The sequence below is a fragment of the Manduca sexta genome, unplaced genomic scaffold (genome assembly GCF_014839805.1).
Source record: "Manduca sexta isolate Smith_Timp_Sample1 unplaced genomic scaffold, JHU_Msex_v1.0 HiC_scaffold_913, whole genome shotgun sequence".
Classification (NCBI taxonomy): Eukaryota; Metazoa; Arthropoda; class Insecta; order Lepidoptera; family Sphingidae; genus Manduca; species Manduca sexta.
In genome coordinates this window covers 16184-23058 of record NW_023595754.1, presented here as the reverse complement: position 1 = coordinate 23058, position 6875 = coordinate 16184, and the positions used below count along the sequence as shown (strand labels likewise).

General features: G+C 41.1%; 1 pseudogene; it reads right to left on the bottom strand.

The window, feature by feature from the left end:
- Positions 1-815: 815 nt before the first annotated feature.
- On the bottom strand, positions 816-5741 carry LOC119193686 (annotated as a pseudogene).
- Positions 5742-6875: the final 1134 nt, after the last annotated feature.

Genomic DNA, 6875 nt, shown 5'->3' with positions numbered 1-6875 from the left:
CATGATGTTTCTTAGACTACTTTGGTATAAAGAGACATCATAGTACAATCAAAAGTCAATTAAAACGCTGTTTATTGATCGCCGGGCCGGTGCTCATGATTTATAGTTTCGCAGCGGGCAATCGGCGCGCGCGCACTGTCGCCTCGGTATTTAAATTAAAATCGTACCGTCCCAACCGATCTTATCCTTCTCGATCAATTTAGATAAAATAAATATTTATACATCCGACCTGCGGATGGACGAACAAAGCGGTTTGGTAAATTGATTATGTCAATGATGGGAACTTGACGTGTGATGGCCCTATTTGATCAGATAGAGATGGCGTCTCGAGTGAAATGTTCAGATAGTGCGGGACAGAATTGACGTGATTTCAAAATGTTTTCACGTTTGGTTAAGACGTGGATTGGGAAATGTCTGTTAATAATGTAAGTAAACAGTGCCGAGTCGAGCATCGACTGTCGATCTTAGAAATTGAGGTCGAATATGGTCAATACCACCTGTTCAAATGTTACTCTCGTTACATTATCGTATTTACATGAACTCCACACTCCAAATATTACTTACTCATTGACAAGTTTGACAGAATACATCCTGTTATGTTTGATACTTGACGCCTATTAAGATGTCGATGATAATTGAATTCCAATTTTATCTTATTGTAGTGTAAGTTGTAATTTGTAAGTTAACCAACTACGTGTATATGATTACGTTGCAAACTGATAGTGTGGTGTATAATAGACAACAATAAAAATCAACATTGTAGATAAAAATATTGTTTTATTCATACTCTGTATTTGGAAGCGTAATAAATACGAAAAATTTCATATCCTATCTAAAAGTTACATCACAAAGTTGCTTTAAACATAATTATTTACACTGTTACTTACATACAAATTATTTACAATTGACTAGGGTACATTTCAGTTCAACAACTTTAACTTAATTTACATTATTTACACCATCCATACACATGATCATCTACGCGTAATTCTGCGTAAGTACATTATCACAAAGATTCATTACAATACGTCGGGCCTTAAATTAATCAGGAACCTTAAATTACCAGTTATGCTTCATATGCGACATACACATAGAACTGACACAACCTATAGGCAGAAAAGGAATGTCTTGCAGTTTTGGGACTTTAAATATACACAATATTCAACGACACTATAGATACAGAAACACGGCACGGCATTCTGCCTTGAAGCTAGCTGCAAATCGTTATACAAATAGACTATAATTGTTTCGCTACACAGCCGCAGTTAATACAGCTTATATTTTATCAGGCCCGTACATTTTTATATACAAACACGGGTATCGATTTAGTCCACAATTAAAGAAACATCAAGTCCTCAAGTTACAATAATACAATATTCAAATAGAAACGTCAATATTTAAAGAATAGGCACAAATCTGCTCTAATTACAGCGGCTTACGTAAACATTGCCACATGCTTTAATGCCAATAAATCACGATATACATGGTTCTTACAGCTATAATTATACAACTAATGATATTCATCACAAAGGCATCTATACGAAATAAGTCTTTCTGGCGTGCGTGGTGCTAGACATGGGTATCTGTTGAGCGGGTCGCAGCGGTCGCTCCTCGCATTGGTGGTTGTCGATGGAGACGTAGCTGTGATGGTGAGGCAGCCGGTCGTCGCCGCGGCCCTCGCTGCTGGCCACGGAGCACGTCTCGTCCTCGGTGCTGCGAGCCGATACCTCCGCACTCGCACTCGTTGAGTGCATCGGACTCGACATCATCAGGATCGGTGGTGCCATCCCGTACTTATACCACGGGTCGTGAGACGTCGGCGGCGCGGTGTACCTCAGGTTGCCGTGCCTCCCAAACCCCTCCCGATTTCCACTTTTAAGTTATTCGCGTTATGAATCGTCCGATTGGGCAAGGTTACGTCCACATCCGGTAACCGAAAATTTAGTTTTTCCCAACAATTTCTTTCCCCCCACACGATCACTGTACACGTTTTTAGTAACACTTTCAAGTCCGGGTCTATATTTATGGCACTTAAGTCAGTAGAAACAAGGAATATAATCTTATGGCGCCTATGCCTAATGTTTACTGAGTTTATCGCACTTTGCACTGCCGCCTTTGACTCCGGCGCATACCACTCTTGTTGTAAAAAGTTTATTGATAGCACTATAACGAGTCTTTTAGAACTTTCGGACGCACTCACTAAACTGTCCCCGGATCGTCTTTCGATAAGTTGTAAGTCCCTATGTTGTAAACACAACGTGTGTCCCATATTCTCTAGCTCGGAGCTCACTGCGCGAGTCACGAAATCTTCGTCGCGTGGATTGTAAACAAAAAAGGCGTCGAAACGTTTTTTGTTGTCATTCATATCCTTCGGCGTGGAACTGAACACTCTCACACCGTATCTTGAGTGCATCCATAATTTAAAATCTTCTCTAAACAGGAAGATGAAAGCGCACGCTACTAAAATAATAATTAGTATTATGAGTGCCGCCGCAATATATGGAATGTAATTTTCTGCACCGTCATTCGATTCGATGAATAATCGTTTTAGGTCTCGGTACCAGTTTCCTCGGTAGTGGTTTCCGTTTTACATTCTTTCGTAACAGTCGCGATGGTTTTGTTCATAGGCTGGCCGTGAGCGAAGAAACACATCATAGTCTCGGTATCTTTTGATTTTTTTATTAACCATTGATTCAATTGCGCTACGTCTTTACAATCACATATCCAGTTGTTTCCATCTACAGAGACGCGCGTGCGCGGGTCGCTGTCGGAGATCACTCGCCACGGCATGTAATCAACGTAACCGTTACTATCCAAGTCCAAGTATTCCAGTGACGGTAAATAATTAAACGTGTCATTTTCTATGAACTTAATTTTGTTATTGCTCAAATATATTTCATTCAAGTTGGGCAGTCTTGTAAATTGTGTGTTTCGGAGCGCTTCTAAATTATTGTTTTCTAAGTGAAGAACCCTCAACGACTCAATTCCGTTAAATGTTCTATTCTGAATTACATCGATATTGCTATTATTGAGATACAAAACTTGTAGCTTCTTTTTGCCAATGAAAACGTGATTTCCTAATTCTTTAAGATCGTTTCCATCTAAGTATATTTCGGTCGCGTCCATCGGTATTCGGTCTGGTACGTGATCGTAGCCGGCGTTTGAACAATCGACCACGTTGGTGGTGGTCCAGGTCTGATCGTGATAACACGAACACTTATCTGGACAAGTCATCTTGCAATCGCAGGCGTCAAAGTCACAACAATGGCAGACCGTGAAGCAGTGTGATTCGTACTCGCACAAAAATTCTGAAGATTTTACTTCGAGTAAAAGCATTTCAGATTTCGTTCGCGAATGAGTTAAAGAGCACCTCACGCTTTCTAAATCCATTACTCTCGGGCGCTGCCTGGGGTCACTTAATTGGTTAATTGTCTGCAGCCATTCCATTGTGCAGTCGCATATGAAAGGATTTTCACTGATATAAAACTCCGGTAAATCTTTATCGTCGGGAACAGATGATATCGCAAACGCACCAAGTTCCAATGTTCTTATTTTATTTTCATACAACATTACTTTATTAAGATTATACTTCTGCAGAAATGTTCCCGGACTAATTTTTCGATGTTATTGTTGTTTAAAACTACTGTTTCGATGCTGCTCGGGAATGAGAATTCGTCGAGACTTCTTATCTTATTGTTACTCACATCGAGCATTTTGACCATTGTTTTCTCCTTGAGGCCGTAAGTGTCTTCCAACTTCTCAATCTTATTTTCATGCATGTCCAACCATTCAAGATATGCTGGTATGTGGCTGTAATCAAACCAGAGCAACTCGTTATTGGACACATTTAACCAAACAAGGGGTTGCGTGTTCGTAAATATGCCTTTCAAGTCGACCAACTTATTACCATCCAGTCCAATTGCTTTTAACTGCTGGTTTGCGGCAAATGCACCATCGTCTATTTGATCTATATTATTTGAAGCCAGGTTCAATATTTGTAGTGATGGCAATGCCGAAAATGTATCTTTAGATATCTTCTCTATCTTATTTCCAACAAGTCGCAGCCCATATAAATCATCTAATCCTTCAAATTGCGCAGACGCAAGTTTAGTTATTCTGTTCATACCCAAGTCCAAAGATGTCAAAAATCTCAATGTTTTAATAGCATCAGGTACTTCGGATAATTGATTTCCGCTCAATCCCAAGTCATGTAATTTAGTTATATTTTCAAAAGAGCGTATATCCACTTTAGTTATTCTGTTTCCGTCGAGAAATAACTGGTTTAATACGTACAGATTTGAAAAATGCCCGCTGTCAATTTCAATTATATTATTATGTGCCAGAGATAGGGAATGCAAGTTCTTCAAATTAGAAAACGCTCCTTCCGTTATTCGTGCTATGTTATTGTGTTCTAAGCTTAAAAATTGTAAATTGTTAAGGTCTTGAAACAATAGCGCGTCTATTTTCGTAATCCTGTTGTAAGATAAATTCAAAACAATTAATCTCACTAAGCCTGAAAATGTATCTCTGTTCACCCACTCACTGGTTAGCTCATTGACTGATAAATCTAATATTTGAAGTTGGTCTAATCCTTCTAAAAGGCCAGGAGCGATTACACTCAGGGAGTTATTGTTCAAATATATTTGCTTAATGTCTCTTGAGGATTGAAACATCTCTGGAGGCAGCGCGGTCAATGCGTTCGTTGATAAATTGAGTATCTGTAGGTCACTTAATCCCACAAAAGCTCTATCGGCAACCATGGATATTCTGTTATTTTGTAAAAACATTTTCTGTAGTGCGCGTAAACTAGACAATCCGTTGTCGGGCAAGGCGTTAATTTCATTATACGACATGTCTAATGTTTCCAAAACTGTGTTACAGGATTTACCGGGCGCAGTCGGCCCGTTGCCCCAGTCTGAGAATCCCAAGTTGGAAATGTCTTGTAAACGGTTTTGAGTTATGTTCAGTTCCTTCCAAATTGTATAATAAACAAAATATTTCCGGCGGCAAAGTCCAAATGTTGTTATCTCCCAAATCCAAAGTTCTCAGGTCCGTAAGTCCGCGGAAAGTGTCCCTGTGGAACTCCATAGACATCGCCGACCAATCTGTATTGTGTGTCCTAATGGTAAGGCTTCGTAAACCACTCAGCGCCGAAAGCACCGCCGAAGGCACATAACGAATCTTACATGATTCTATTCTCAGTTCGCGTAAATTGTGAAATCGCGACAAAAGTTGCGTTCCCTCTTCTTTCTTCGTCCAAAATCAAGAGAACTCTCGAAGAATAGAACATCCGTGCAATGAAGATCCAGCACGGTGATGCGCTGTGCTTGTGAGGTGCTGAGGCCGGCCAGCAGGTCTGTGGCACCAGCCGCGGTGCGAAGCGAGCACGCGAGCTGCACGCGTGTGCTCTCGCTGGCGTCTCCCGTCACGCGCTGCCACTCGCACTCCTGCGGGGGCTCCGCCACCCGGCTGGTGAGCGACGCACCGCCCGCGCCAGACCACATCCACCACCATGTCACGTACCACACTGTCAACAATCCCGTAGATAACATCTCGAACTCACTTTTGAACTGTCACTGTATTCAAATGGTCACAGTTTGACTCGCTTGTATCGCGCACATCGCTACGCTAGGCCGAACTCACTCGGAAAACTTTACGAATTTCCCGTCAAACTTGTTTCGAAAGACGACACATAACGGCTCGAGCGAGGCTGAGCGCAGCGACCACCTCTCGGCCGGAGGTGCGAGACGCGACTGAGTGAGGCGCGCGGCGAGTTGAGCGACCGGCGCGCGGCGGGCGGCGGGCGGCGGCGGCGGCGCGCGGGGCGGCCGGCACGCTCCCCGCGCACGCTCGCTCCTCCCCCGACAGAGCTCTCCGATATTTTTCTCTCTGTTCTTTGAAAAGTTCACGACGGCAACAAGTTGTTCGCCGCGAGATTGGCATGAACAGAAGCGCGCTTCGCGAGCTTTTATAAACATGGCGGTGCTCACTTTGTTTATTTTGCCTAATCATAAAATTTCAATAGCGTTTCTCGTGAAAAGCGTGAGAATTGCATATTTTGGATAAAAAACTTCGCGGATGCGTAACTGTAACTTATTAATTACTGAGATGTTAGAATATAATACCTACATTATTTACGCATAGACTTTTCGAAAAAAATGATGTGTGATAAAAAGTGAATGTTATCAGTAAGCGATAAGCGTATTTTTACGTGTGGTTTGGCAGGTTCTCACACCATTAATGGTATTCCATTCATTAGTAATCTATTGTGTGGAAGCACTCGACGGTTACCCATTGTTCTAGGGCAGCTCTACCTGTGCTCTGACGCATTTCGCGATAACGCGCCGTTATCAGTCCAGACTTGTCAAATTACTCAGTGACATCATCGTTGATGAGTTTTTATGTGTATTTTCACTCAAACGCTGCGGGTGGTTCATTCACGGTGCATCCTTATCTTGTAATGTTTAATATATACTTAAATGAATCAAAAATAAAGTTATAAATCTATTATCAACTTAATGACTGTTTAGAAGTATTAACTGTAATTCATTCAGATTTTTTTATGTTTATATCATCACGTGTGCTCTATAAGTGCTTAAAATTTAAGGGAAGTCTAAATTTATACTAGATTCAAGCCGGCGTCATAAGCTCTATGTCAACTACGCTCTCGCAACGTAGAATTATATTATTCTTAATACTTCGTTCGTATTATTATGATAATTATGGGTTATTGCAACAATGTTATGTCGTAGTATTTTGCCTAAACTGATAAACTGTCTAACAGTCGAGATATTGAAGAAATTGAAAGCCATTAAAAATAAGTTTTTAATGTTACACATTATTAACCACGGCAATGTAAAAACAAAAAATACGTC